The sequence below is a fragment of the Indicator indicator genome, chromosome 10 (assembly GCF_027791375.1).
Source record: "Indicator indicator isolate 239-I01 chromosome 10, UM_Iind_1.1, whole genome shotgun sequence".
NCBI lineage: Eukaryota > Metazoa > Chordata > Aves > Piciformes > Indicatoridae > Indicator > Indicator indicator.
In genome coordinates this window covers 3619829-3635126 of record NC_072019.1, presented here as the reverse complement: position 1 = coordinate 3635126, position 15298 = coordinate 3619829, and positions in this window count along the sequence as shown.

Here is a 15298-nt window from a genome sequence, read left to right as displayed (position 1 = left end):
TCAGCTGCAGTGAGGTGATTAGACAATGAAACATTTTCAAGGTTCGTTAAGAGGGAGTTTTTATAAAATAAGTAAGTTATGTTTCATAAAATCAGTATAAAATAAGTATTTTCTCAGCTGTAGAGATTAATTTACAAAGTTGTTGGGTTTTTTTTTTTAATATAACCCCATTGCAGCAAAAAAATCAAAACTTGAGGAATCATAAGCAGATTTTGAGATTATGGAGCAGCAAAAAAAAAAATGGATGGGACGATATTTTTTTTCTTGAAGGATTTAAAAAGAGAGTTGTGAGATGAAACCGAAGTTAAAGACTGCATTGACCAGGTTCACCTAAGAGATCTCCATGTATTTTTTTCCAAGTAGAGCTACAAACTTGGCTTGGGTGTTTTATAAATGGTTCATATAACACTCACATAGTGCCCAGGCGGAAGACATTTTACTCTTGCAGATTACACATCCAGCTTCCTGATCAAGGTTCTGACACCACCGCATCCAATTGCATTCTAGTTTCTCAACAAAGATGTCATTTCTCCACGTTGCAAAGTTTTTCATTCACTTTGCTTCTACAAAGGACATTCAGGCATCAAAAGGAGAGAAAGAAATACCACTTGCTACTTACCTTCAGCAAAAGCATCCAGTGCCAGAAACGCAATGCCAAACACGAAAAGTTTGAGCCACAGAAACATGGTTATTCCTGGAAATCAGGCGTATCCTTGCAAAACAGCATGTGTGTCTCTCTCTCTGGAAAGCAAAATAAGTGTTATCTGTCTGCAAAAGAATTTCTCAGCAAAACTTCAACCAAAAAGGAGAATAACTAGGCACGTACATTGCCCTGCCTGCTTATCTGTGAAGGAGTTGCTTCCTCTGTTACCCCAAACTAACCACTCGTGAACTCGCTACGCGTTTCAGTGATGTCAGAGACAATTACTTCTTCAAAAAAAAAAAGATTCTTTCAGTTTCCAGGAAGTCAGGAGAGTTTTTTTCTGAAGTTGCTGCAGTAATGCTCACTTTCCTTAATTCAAATTAAATAGAGTATTTTCAGACATTTCTTTCTACTTGGAGTTAAATAAGACTAAACTTTTCAAAGGGCTGGATTTAACAAGAAGTCATTCTATCCTTCCATATGCACTTTTCTATTGCACACATTCACTGAGACTTATGTTATGGATGTTTCTTCAGGTCTCTGTTGAGGGTAAGAGAACCTCAAACCAGCAGTCAAAAAAACTCTCATACTGGCAACAAGCTCTTGATGGCAACAAGCATCCTCAAGTGAAGTGTCTGCGGGTCAGAGGAAAAACCTTTAAACATGGAACAAGTTTCTGAATCTCTTTGCAAGGATGCAGTTCTAAGCATCACAGTAAAACAGAACAGCTGGATGAAGGCAGTCTAATTCTTTTTCCTGTAATGTTCAGTTCCTAATTAGATAGCTCAATGAAATTATTGACCATGATAATGCCAGAGGAATATGGCCCCTTTCCTGGTGTTTATGCAAGGTACATCTCACCACCTGCACTGAGATGATACTCAACAACTTGATAACAAATGCCCCTTATACAGTAGCTTCTAAGAGGAACAAATGTTAGGTCAGCTTGTCTCATTGGAGATTTCAAAGGTTTTAAAAGAATCAGCAGAATCCTGCCATAAGGCAGATGAAGAAGGAGAGAAAATATATTTGTGCTTGTTCTTCATATTTTAAGTCCTTTGAAGACTTCCTAAACTCCACACATGGAGAAGTTGTACGAATTCACATAATAATTCAGCTGGCATGAGCAGCTCAAACTCTTGGTAAGATTAAACCCAGCTTCTGCACATCCAACTTTGAGTCTTACACCACAGGCCAAAATCTTAGCTTGCACAAAGCAGTATGTTTCTGTTCTACAAAGTGGCTGCAAAAATAATTACCTTGTAAATGTGTTCAGAACAGAACTGACGTAGCGATAGCACTCTGACACTCTAGAGACTCCAACTTTGATATACAATAACTTCATCATCCTGGAGCTGTTGCAAATTGAATTTGGACTCTAGCCATACACTGTCTGCAGCACTGACATCTTAGTTCTTGTTATCCTAAACAAAACCAGGCTAACAGAAGGGCTGAAGTGTGCCATCTGATGAACAGTGTGCATGATGATCCTGTGGTGAATTTCACATAAAGGCTCCCAACAAGAACCAGTACCACTTCTACCTGACCTTTACCAGCAGTTTTATATAACCTCCACTTCAACTTTTTAAGATGTGTTCCCAAGACAGATTCTTGAAGAGTGGACCTTTGCTGCCTGTGTTATTTACATAGCCTCCAGAGCACTTAAATATTGCAACATATTGTCTTTATTGTTCAGTAATTACAACACACACTGTAGCCATCACCCCATTCAGATTTAATATTATCACACTCATTTAACAGTTGAGAAGCTATAAATCATCAACTGTTAAAATTACTGGCCAAAGTTACAGATGAGGATGGAGGATTCAGGACTCAAATCATATGTCATAAGTCTTAGTGAAGCATTAAGAGGTACATTAAGAGGTGTGTGTTCAGCAGATTGAGGGAGGTTCTCCTCCCCATCTACTCTGCCCTGGTGAGACCTCACCTGGAATATTGCATCCAGTCCTGGGCACCCCAGTTTAAGAGCGACAAGGATCTACTTGAAAGAGTCCAACAGAGAGTTACCAGGATGATGAAGGGACTGGAGCATGTGCCCTGTGAGGAGAGGCTGAGAGCCCTGGGGCTGTTTAGTTTGGAGAAAAGAAGAGTGAGAAGGGATTTAATAATGTTTATAAATATCTGAGGGCTGCTCACTTGCACCTTGGGATAGGACTAGAGGCATATGAACTACATGGATATGAACTGCAGCACAGGAGGTTCCACCTCAACATGAGGAGGAACTTCTTCACTGTGAGGGTCACAGAGCACTGGAACAAAGAGAGGTTGTGGAGTCTGCTTCTCTGGAGACTTTCAAGACCCACCTGGATGCATTCCTGTGTGACCTGTGCTAGATTCTATGGTTCTGCTCTAGCAGGGGGGTTGGACTTGATGATCTTCGGAGGTCCCTCCCAACCCCTAACATCCTGTGAGCCTGTGAAGCAAGAAAAAAAATTCTCTCTTTCTGTGAGCAGCTCCTTCAATCAGCAAATTATTTCGGTATCCATTTTCTGTCAGTGACCCGTGCTCTGTAACTGAGAAAGAACACCTTCTCAGAAATTACATAGTGTCTTTGATTTCAAATTACTATCAGATGTTTTCATATTCCACCTGCTTGTAGTGCATCTGAAATACAAATCCCAGTAGTCTGTCTATTTGATGGTTGTCTGTATGCACAACTGAGGAAGAAGTAAAAGATATTCTGGTACTAAAGAACTGGCTTTTCAAAGACTAATTATGAAGCAAGTATTTTTACTGAGATATGTCATATACATTTTAGCCACTAAGTCATCAAAACAGCTGTAGACCTTGCCTAAGAAGGAGGAAGGAAATGTGTGACATAAAGCAAACTCTCTCAAGATCTCTCCTCTCATAATAAACCTTTGAGAGCAGGTAATTGTCAACTACACATACAAAGCTAGGAGTTACACATAAGAAAGTTCAGATTTAAGAAAAAAAAATGATCAGCCAAAGGGAACCAGTATACTCTGCTAGTATTTTCATTAGGCAGAAAAATCTGAATGTCATGGGATATAAAGCTGTGTATGTTGGAGGACTTCAGAACTGACAGAGCAATCTCAGCTCTACTGATTAACAAAAGAGGGCAGTTTAGAGCCTTTCAGCCATAGGGAAGGTCAGAAAGGGGTTGTTGTAGGCTTGCTGTGTGGAAAATATGGACCATAAAAGCAGTTGCTACAGATAAAGAAGAAGGTGGTTTGAAGGGGAAATTCCAACCATGTAGGGCTGGCTAATGGCCAGGATATAAGGTCTTCTGTTTCACTCTTCTGTCAAGCAGAGATTGCTTGGTTTTGCTAGCTAAGACCACTGCACTGTGAGTAAGCATAAGAGCAGACTACAAAGGATGGAAATTCCAGCTCTAGTGTGGTTCAGACCCATGCTAAAAGCAGTACTATAAATTATGCTATAGTGCAATTTTACACTCATCATTTTGAGTTCTGTATCACATAGATTCAGTCTGTGGCTTTCTAAAAGCTAATTTTGTAGCTACACCAGTGTATTTCAATCCCAAGAATTATTTCCTATTCATGCCTCACCTAGAATAATCATGATATACAGGAACATACAGAGGTTATCTTCAGCTTCAACACCTAGAACACAACATATCTGGACTTGATTCACCATTGCCCAAAACTGTTTGGTTCTCTTGTGAAAATACAATTCTCAAAGAAAGAACCATGCTATTAGATCCTATCTATTCAGATACCCTATCCTTGCAATAAATTTACAAAAGAGATCATGTAAGGAAGGAGAAAAGTCAAATTATTCTGGGGAAAGATACAATGAAATTCCTCCATTTTTTGATTTGCATTGATTTACACACAACTCAGATATTCCACAGGAATAAGGAGATGATGATAAAGATATCAACCTTCATTTCTATTCTCTTTCTTTCCCACCTCTGCAGGTCCAGTAAATTCTCCTAGCATTTTATATGAGCCTTTGTACCAAGATTGCCCCTCTGGCAGGTAGATATTTCCCTTCTAAATACATATTCACTACTCCTGGCAGCATTACTTGAATTAGACAGAAAAAAGAAGTCTCGTCACAGTTGGGCACTTCAGTGCCAGCCCTAAAGTTTTTCCCTAAATGTGGGATGGGGGCAAAAATTGTACTTCTCCCAAGGCTGAATCTTAGCTAGTCAGTTATTCCCCTGGTTAAACCAGGACGGAGGTCTGGTCTTCTCACTAGTAATGAGAGAACAGCATCAGAGCAGAGTTACGATCCTCAAAACATGACAAACATCCATCCTCCTGAACAACCCCTTGTAACACACCAGGTAAAAGTGCTGTAGTCACTCAGTGACTGATCCTAGGTATTGCAAAAGCTCTGCTCAGATCCCAGGCAATCTTACACCTTGCTGAGAAAGACCAAGATCTCCAATAGCCTTCATGGTCACTGCCACTGCCAACTTCCTTTCTACTAGAAGGAGTTTGTGTAGCTCTCTGTTGTAAGTTGTGCTACACAAAGGCATCAGACCACAGAGTGAACTGGGCACGGTGTGATCCTCAAACACTGCTATGCAAACTATTTTATATCTTTGGCTTCTGAAGGCACTTAGTAGTGGTCCTGCTTGGCCAAGTCTTATCACAGTGTGTAGGCAAAAGCAAGGCAGAGCAAGAAAAAATTCAGCTGAACTTGTTTGACTCAAATAGAACCAAATGGACAGCCTGGGCTGTACCTGCTCATTCAGCAGCTCACAGGGAAAGAAGTCATTCATGAAGGCAATTGCACTCAAGTGTGAAACTTTCCAAAAGGAACTACAGTGTTTTCAATACATCTAAGAAAGGCCAAGGATGAGCAATAACTGGATAGTAAAAAGGTACTCATGTAAGCCAGATAAACACTAGGACTTCTGCATAGCCCTCTGCTCTACAATAGTTTTACCTGGAGGTGGTTTAGGATGTGCAGCATCTTGCTCTTTTCAGTAGAGATTCTTGCCTCATTTTCCCCTTCCAAGTAATACTGACATCTGTTTCTGTCTGTGTGTGAGAAAGCAGGAAGGAGGGAGAACTCCATCTTATGCAAATGTAGCTAAAAAAGTCCCTTACTATTCTTTGGGGCAAAGCCAAGAAGCTGGTTCCTATTTGAATGAAAGGCAGGGAAAGTAGAGAATAGCCATAAAACCCCACCACTATTTATGCTAGAGACAGGAACAGCATGAACTCTTCATCCATGGAAGTGACTTTGAAACTTCACTCATTCACCACACAGAGTGGTCCCAAAACCACTCCTGTCTCTGCCAAGTACTGCAAGGCTAGGAGAAAACAGCCTGGAAAGATGGAGGAAAGGCGAAAGTATCAGTAAGCAAGCATATGAGCAGTGGTTTCATATAGACACAAGCCAAACAAATTTCTGGTTTAGGTTGGATTGTTGCAGACTGTTTCCAAAAGATCAGGTGTCCCTGTATGTGCTATTAGGTATCAAGTAAAAGCTAGGGTTACCCTGCATGCCAACACTTACAGGGCCTGTGCCACCCAAAAACTATCATTCTTGGTGCTTGCTGTGTTTGGTACCACAGGAACTGTGACTGGATATGCCAATGTTCTCTCTTCATATGATTCCATGCTGCTTGGTTCCAGTCTGCGTCCACTTCCCTAAGACTTCATCCAAATAATGATGTGCCATTCATCTTCCTCAACCAACACAGCTTCCAAGTCCAGATTTGTAAAGGTAACATGGTGTCACTTTGGCATTCATCACCAAGAATTTTATCTGGGTTGCTCTTTTGAATTTTTTATGGTTTTTTTGTTTGTTTGTTTTAATTCCAGTTAAGGTATTTTCTACTGGTACCTAAACCTGATGATGCTTTGTGTTATTGCATTTTCAAAGTGTTGTATACATTAGGGTTGTTTTTTTCTTTTATTTTTTTCAAGAAATGTGTTCTTTGGGACATAAATTTGTTGGTTTGTTTTTTTTTTTTTAATTCAGGTTAAGGTATATTCTACTGGTACCTAAACCTGATGATGCTTTGTGTTATTGCATTTGCAAAGTGTTGTATACATTAGGGGTTTTTGTTGTTTGTTTGTTTGTTTTTCAAGAAATGTGTTCTTTGGAACACACATTTGTTCTCTTTTTTTATTCCCCAAAGTCTTTAAAAGAATAAGGCATAGACTACAGCACTCAATAAAAATTAAATTCTCTACATACTCCATACATTGCTTGGATGTAACGTTATGCAGACTTTCGTTGTTTTGCAGAATTTTCCTTGCATAGAAGTCAGCTCATATGGCTCAGCTCAGTTACTCTGGTATTCAGCATGGCTGCAGATCAGAATTAAGCAGCCCCATGGAATCTGAAAGCACACACCTTAGCAAACACTAATGGACACAGGATAAATTCATCCCAAGGGCAACTCTGTTTAACTCAAGGGAGATACCTCCACAACAATTTTCATCCTGGAAAATTCATTTGACAGCTTTACTGTGAAAATATTGTTCATGCTAAAGAATATACATTACAATACTCCTGGTTTGATTTTTTTTTTTTATTATTTGCTGAGGAATCTATTTTGCACATGTTTTTTCAGGCTTGTTTGCAATTGCCAAGAACCATTTCTTGAAGAAAGAAAACATTTTATTTAATATGTCATATTGGATCAGATTATTTTAAGGTCAGGAGTAAACAAAACAGTTCTTTGTGCAGGCATTCTGCTATGCTGCTATAAACCCTCAGGCAAGGATGATTTGACATCTTCACTTCATATGTTTCCTGCATGATCTGTGCTGTACCTGCTCAGGACAGAGATCATCTTTTGGGATCCCTGAGGCACTGTTCACAATCTGGCCCAAAATGAGCAATAAGCCTATTATAAGCTCTCAGAAGTGCCAGACAGTTACTTCTTGCTTACCCATAAAATCATTCCAGGATAATCCTAGGCACAGTTATTGTGCAATGAATGCTCTTGAATAGCTCTGTTTAACATGCCCCCTTAGACTTCACTGCACTTAAACACTGGCAGTGTAACCATCAAGTCAGATTTGTGCTGAACATCTGCTCTTCCTCCTGGTTTTGAATGAATGCTGGATGCTGAGAATAGCTCAAGATTTAGCTTCATTTACAGCATTCAAAAATTGCACAATGAATAAGTTCATTTCACGTTATGAAACACCAAATGCACATTTTTACCAGTAGTGTCTTTCCTTCATATCCTTCCATCATCTTTCTATCATCCAGTTTGAAATGGAACATGAAAAGGAGGGACAAGGTTTATTTATTTGCTCCGCACAGATTACTCCTTGTTGAACTCTCATTTGGAAGAGTCCTTCAACAATGGTAGATTTTTCCCTCTTTTAGCCAGATTCCCTTTTTTTTTTTCTTCCAGTTTCAGTTCTGCTGCTAACCTCTAGATGCTCATATGACTTTGTCCCAGCAAATGAGCAACCACAGCTTTAAAAAGCAGGAAGTTGAATGCCAAGCAGCAAGCTGTGCTCTGCACAGTCACACTGAAACTCAGGAAGATTACCACAGCTGGAGGTACTGAACAAGATCCCTCTATTATCTTCACCAAACCCACCCTTCTTTTAGCAAAACTGATTACTTGCTGATTTTTTCCCCCTGTTGGCTAATCTGTGCCTGCTAGTTAATTTTTCCCAAATTATATGCAAAATTACACACAGCTATATGACAGACTGCAAGAAATGTTTTCTTACACCTGCACTGTGCAGAAAGCCACAATTGTGCCATATTTGCGGAAGACCTCACAGAATATGAGTCAAAGCAATAGTAACACAAGCCAACACTAAAGAGCCCACACACAAAAAGAGGAAAATGCTTATAGCAACCATCTTTCCCAAAGTATTTCCATGATGGTTTCAAAATATCTCCATTACAGTTTGCTGGATATTTGCTTATCTCCTGGACTCTGTTTCCTGTGTGCTCTGTAGAATACTCAGAGACATGCCTGTTGGTACTGAAGCTAGGACTTGAAATAACCACACAGGGCGGGGATTTTTAACTTCTTTTTTGTTGTTGCTGTTGAAAGCACAACTGAAGCTGCTGAAGCAAACCAAGGCCAGTGTCAGGGTAGGCTACTAAACCTATTCTTTGAACTGTCTTTCTACACTAATACACTTCTGAGATAAACTCCTAGTTAGCATGTGTCATAAATGAGTAGACCAGTTTGCTTTCTCTGAGCTCTCTGTCCATCTTTCAGTTTTGCCCAACTAAGTAATTACCTTCTGTGACATTAAATGATGTATTGCTCACTTCCAGCACTGTGTTCTGCTTCCTTCCAGACTGCTTCCCACCTAGGATGCCAGATTCATTGTCATACACTATTAGCTGTGGTCTGCAAGTCCTCCCAGTGTTTTGCTATCTGATGACAGTGCTTGTATCCAAGAGTATTTGTATTCAATTTTTCCAGTAAGATAGGGGATAACTTTGTACCAAATCCTTTCCTAACATCCAAACTATGCCTTTTTTTTTTTTTTTCCTGGATGGAAATGTATTTCCACATCTGATTGCAATCATTATGATACAAAAGCACAAAAATGCCTTTGAGCAAGGTATTTACAAGCATAAGCCACAAATATTTACCTAGAAGGCTGTTCTGCTTACAGTGACGCTGTTGGCATCTTCTGATAGCCCATGTCTTAGCCTTCTCCACGTTTTGACATGATTTTTCTCTCTGGGGCTGTCCAAATGGGTTAGATAGATGTCTCCAAAGATAAGCATGTGGCAGGCATTACTTCTTCCTCAGTGGCTTGTCAAGAAACTGCAGCTATAAAGCTAAAAGAGTCCAGATCTCTATAATCATAACTCAAAGATCCATCTTTGAATTTGGAATACTTAAGAAGTGAGACTGGTCCAACAGACTTACCTTGCACAACAGGATCTGTGTCATGTCTCTCACCCATAGTTTCCCCACCTGTAAAGTTCTTGAAGTTAAATGTGCTACGCACAGAGTGACACATCATAAGCCATCTTAAAATGTGATAAGTTCATAATGCTGACTCTCAGACAGTGTCTCTCTAAAGACACACTGGTTGCCTGTGTTTGTTCTCATACTGTAAAAAACAAAATGTTTAGCCCACGCAGCAAATAAGAAGTTCCTTTAAAGAAAAGGAGTCAGCAAAACTGGAAGAAAACATTAACAAAACATTCATCATGAGCAGAAGCAAACTTTTCTCAGAATACTCTGTGACACGAAGACCTCTACAAAATTGAAAAATCCCATGAAGCTCCATCCTGGGACATACACTTTTGAAATGTATTTCAGAAGTCTTGTCCCACAAAAATTTTTCTCTTCAGGGTTGTGAAAGTCCACATTCCTTGCTTCTTTGATCCTTTAGAAGAAGTGCTAAAATACAGGATATTACCTTCCTTGGTTGGCATAAAATGAGTCAGTGTTAAAAAAACAGATGTATTTCACACTACAGGTAAGAAATGGGGGAAGTGGGAAGGGCAGATGTAAAAAATATGTGATGTATTGCAGTAGAAGAAGGTTACTTGCTGCATGTTATATGTAATTCTTAGCCAAATTATTTCAATATTATTAGTTGTCTGTAATAATAGATACAATAAATCCAAATTTACAAAATTATCAATGTTCTCATTTTTCCTGCTGCCTCCAGACTGACTATATCCTTTCTTTTGACCAAGGATTTTATTTGTCTGGCGACATAGACAGCACTTACTGCAGATTTAAACTGACAATGGAAGAGATAAACTGAAGACAATACCAAATTATTCAGGAAAAAATGCTATCTGCAGTTACGACCTACCAAATTTGAGATGGCCTTGCTGATCTTTTTACATCACATTCATCTGATCATTGTAGCACCTCTGCTACAAGGACAGGCTGAGGGAGATGGGGGTTGTTCAGCCTGGAGAAGAAGAGGCTCCAGGGAAATCTAGTATCAGTACCTGAAGGGGGCTACAAGAAGGATGGAGAGAGACTGTTTGCAAAGGTCTGCAGTGATAGCAATGGCTTTGAACTAGAAAAAAGCAGACTTAGATTGGATGTTACGAACAGCTACTTTACTATGAGGATGGTGGAACACTGGAACAGGTTGCCCAGGGAGGTGGTTTGGGCCCCATCCCTGGAGATCACAGAATCATACAGAATCAATAAGGCTGGAAAAGACCTCAAGGATCATCAGAGTCCAGCCTGTCACCCAAGACCTCATGACTACTAAACCATGTCACCAAGTGCCACATCCAATCCCCTCTTGAACACCTCCAGGGATGGTGACTCCACCACCTCCCTGGGCAGCACATTCCAACTGCTAACAGCTCTTTCTGTGAACAGCTCTTTCACCTCCAGCCTAAACTTCCCCTGGTGCAGTTTGAGACTGTGTCCCCTTGTTCTGGTGCTGGTCGCCCGGGAGAAGAGACCAAACCCCTCCTGGCTACAACCTCCCTTCAGGTAGTTGTAGACAGCAATGAGGTCTCCCCTGAGCCTCCTCTTCTCCAGGCTAAACAGTCCCAGCTCCCTCAGCCTCTCCTCGTAGGGTTTGTATTCAAGGCCTCTTCCCAGCCTCGTTGCCCTTCTCTGGACACATTCAAGTATCTCAATGACCTTCTTAAACTGAGGGGCCCAGAACTGGACACAGTACTCAAGGTGTGGCCTAACCAGTGCTGTGTACAGGGGTACAATGACCTCCCTGCTCCTGCTGGCCACACTATTCTTGATGCAGGCCAGGATGCCATTGGCTCTCTTGGCCACCTGGGCACACTGCTGGCTCATGTTCAGGCAGCTGTCAATCAGTACCCCCAGGTCCCTTTCTGTCTGGCTGCTCTCCAGCCACTCTGTCCCCAGCCTGTAGCACTGCTTGGGGTTGTTGTGGCCAAAGTGCAGCAACCAGCACTTGGACTTGTTGAATGCCATCCTGTTGGACTGTCCAGCCAGTCAAGGTCCCTCTGCAGAGCCCTTCTACCCTCTAATCGATCAACACCTGCTCCCAGCTTGGTGTCATCTGCAAATTTACTGATGACTGACTCAATCCCCTCATCCAGATCATCAATAAAGATATAGAACAGGATGGGGCCCAGCACTGATCCCTGGGGGACACCACTAGTGACAGGCTGCCAGCTGGATATTCAAGGTGAGGCTCAACAGGGCTCTGGGCAGCCTGATCTAGTTGAGGATGTCCCTGCTGACTCCAGAGAGGGTTGGACTGGATGACCTTCAGGTGTCCCTTCCAACCCAGACCATTCCATGATTCTACGATTTAACCTTCTCCAAATTTCTACAGTATTCAGAAAGCTCAGTGAAAATCCTGTTACTTGGGTAGCCTGGTGTTTAGTCTGAATGAGAAGTGCAGGAAGTAAATGTGAGTAAGAGAGAGAGAGAGACTCAAGCATTTCAATGTCATTAAAAGAATTTAAAAGAGTATCATATAAAGCAATTTATGTCTTTTCAAATGCTTCTCTGTCACTTCTTGCTAATGGGAATAATTAAAGTCAGCTAACAGAGGAGCAGAAATATTGAAAATGTATACTTTTAAAGCAACAGCCAGGTAAACAGTAGGCTCTTCTGTGAGAAAAATTGTGGCAGAGAGCCAAGTAAATATTTGCATGATGATAGGTAAGAGAAAAGACAGGAGTGGGAAATTGAACACACTGAAGTAAAAAGATTTGGTTTATTATTTTTGGTCTATAGCTTATTTTTCTTTCAGTGCAGGGTATTTTTTAATAAATAAAGGCATTTAGCACAAATAGGTTGTTTTAACTTGGTCAGAAAACCTCAAGAAACACCTTATAAATACATACGATCTGTTTACTGCCTACAATGAAAAGGGGTAGCCAAAAATAGACAAAAGAGGATGGTGGAGGAGGAGGAGAGAAAAAAAAGCTTGTATTGTGTCATGCTTAAAGAATACATGCTGTGGTAGTCTCAAAACACCTGGAATTCTCAGAGTAGGCAACCAATCAAATCACAACAGAAGTAAAGACAGTATCAGATTCCTTTAGTTTAAGAAGAAGAAAAAAAAAAAAGATCCCTTCATAGCTCAAAGAAATAACACAATTTCACAACAGTGTTCATGTGTACACCGCCAAAATCTAGTCCCTGTCAAAAAATAAAAGGCCTATTCCTATTGTTTCTTCTGTTTTAAAATCTGATTAAATGTTTGTCATAGAATCAGTCAGGGTTGGAAGGGACCACAAGGATCATCTAGTTCCCTATAAACAGGCATAGCAAGTAGAGCTCGTAGCTCATATCCACGTTAGACTCACGCTGACATACTGAGGCAATGTGCTCTTTCCCTCCCAACATCAGCATAAAATACTTGCACATCCTCTTTCTGCCTCATAGCAAGAGTTATTTCCTATGCTTAGTAAGTTAAGAAATGTCACAGAAGACAAAAGTCCATGCAACAATTGTTTAGCAAGAGGCTCTGCCTGCTGTATTCTTCTTGTAACGAGATCTCCTTTAGAGTTTATGAAATTCTGGGTTAAAACAGACAGGCATTGTTTAAAACTGGGGGTTATGCAAAACAAGACATTGCCAGTTCCCAGAGCAAAGTCAGTCTATCAAGTTTCTGAACTAGTAAATAAAAATTAAGGCTTTTCTTTCAAATGCATAATGAGAAAGATATCAACCACATTTCAGTTTGACATCCCAGCTTTATTTTTGGTTTGCTGAATGTTCAGCAAGTTGCCCCAATGATCAACGGAGATGAATTTTTGAGGGGTGAAGTTTCTGATGGATTTTGTTCCCCTCCTCCTTTTCTTCTTCTACATAATTTAAAGACAGAAAAAGATAGTGAGCAAAATAAGACCAAGTATTCCCTCCACATTCTCTGAGACAGAAAATTCTTTGTGCTATTTCTTGCTCTTGGAATCTTCCCTTCTCCAAGTTGCCCACATTATCCTGAAAAAAAAAAAAAAAACCAAAACCAAAACACCACCCACCTACTGATGTCTAAACTTTCCCTCAGATAGCTCATCTTCTTAAATCAGAAACTTTTAAGGTCAGACTTACACTTCCTTCCAGCTGGAAATGATAACTTTTGCATACTACAATAATCTTTTGCATACATACAATAATATATTTTGCTCCAAGGAGACCTTATTGTGGCCTTCCAGTATCTGAAGGGGGCCTATAAGAAAGCTGGGGAGGGACTTTTTAGGATGTCAGGTAGCAATAGGACTAGGGGGAATGGAGCAAAACTAGAAATGGATAGATTCAGATCGGATGTTAGGAAGGAGTTTTACACCATGAGGGTGGTGATACAGTGGAACAGGTTGCCCAGGGAGGTGGTAGAGCCCCACCCCTGGAGGTTTTTAAGGCCAGGCTGGATGTGGCTGTGAGCAACCTGAGGTGTTCCTGTCCATGGCAGGGGGGATTGGAACTAGGATGATCCTTGAGGTCCCTTCCAACCCTAACGATTCTATGATTCTACTACACTATTCAGGCAGTGAGACTGCCAAGATACCAGTTCTGAGGAAACTGACTCCAACCAAACCTTAAACTTTGGAGCGAGGTGGAGCGTTCAGTCTTCGTTCAATTTTGCTTGCATGAGGAACACAAGTAGGGTAAGAAAAAAGAAGTACAAAAATGAGGTGGGAAGAGCTTTTCTCAGCTTTTCCCTGCTGTTTCCACAATGGCCTCTGTTCTGTTCTAAGAGGTAATAGGAAGTAGAACAAATGGTTTCTGAGAAAGTCTGGGTTTGACAGATGTATACCCTAGTTTGGTGTTAGAGAAGATGAGCAGGCTCCAAATGTACAACCAGCCAACTATGTGAACTCTCTGAAGATCATGCACCCTTATTTACTGACCTATTTTAAGGAGTTTCATGATTTCATTAATATTCAAATCCATTAAGCTACTTTACTGCTGGCACGATTTTTTGTGCTGTGTTTATCACACTAAGCAAGTTTTGTTTAACTGCAACATCAGATATATTTAATTCCTTTACTACCAATTACACCACAAAAGATCAGTAGCACTATTTTCAATACTGTCATATTAAGATTATTAGACCCCCAAAAAAGCTATAAATTAAGTCAATATAACTGAAAAATAACAAAACTCCTCATAGTTGCTTTCTGCTTCTGCCTCAGCTTGGCCTGCAAAGTGATGCTTTGCTCAGCTTTCCAAGCTGGTTTCACTTTCTGGTTCCTGTATGATAACTACCAAGGCTTAGCAACTGGGCAAAACTGCAAAGTTCATAACTGAGGGCCTGAATATAATGTTCTTTTCTGGCTAAGTGAAATCTGAGCTGCATCAGTGAAGTCACAATATCACCCTCGCATTGCCTCTGGGAGATCATTTTGAAGACAGACTTGCTGGAGATCAGCTAAAGTATTTTGATGAAACCCACTGTTGATCCCTGAAGTTAAGAAATACTCTAGGAAATGAAAAAAGCACCAGTCCCCCACTCCTCAATCTCAGTTTAACAAACTGATACCTTTTATGTCAGTGCATGTCTTCTTACCTTTGGATTTCTTGGATTAAAGGACTGGTCCTTTGGGACAACGTGATTAGCATCCCTGATTTCATTTTGTACATGAGAGGTACCAAGCTCCTTGTCACCAGTCTGGCTTTGTATCTTAAGTGCCACAGGAGCCAGCAATTCCTTACTGAAAATAGAATGGCGTAGTGACAGATAAATACTAGCCCAATTCTTTAAAGATTCAGCAAAACTTTTTCAGCCAGTTGCCTCAGGTTCTTCTAAATTGATAAGCTGG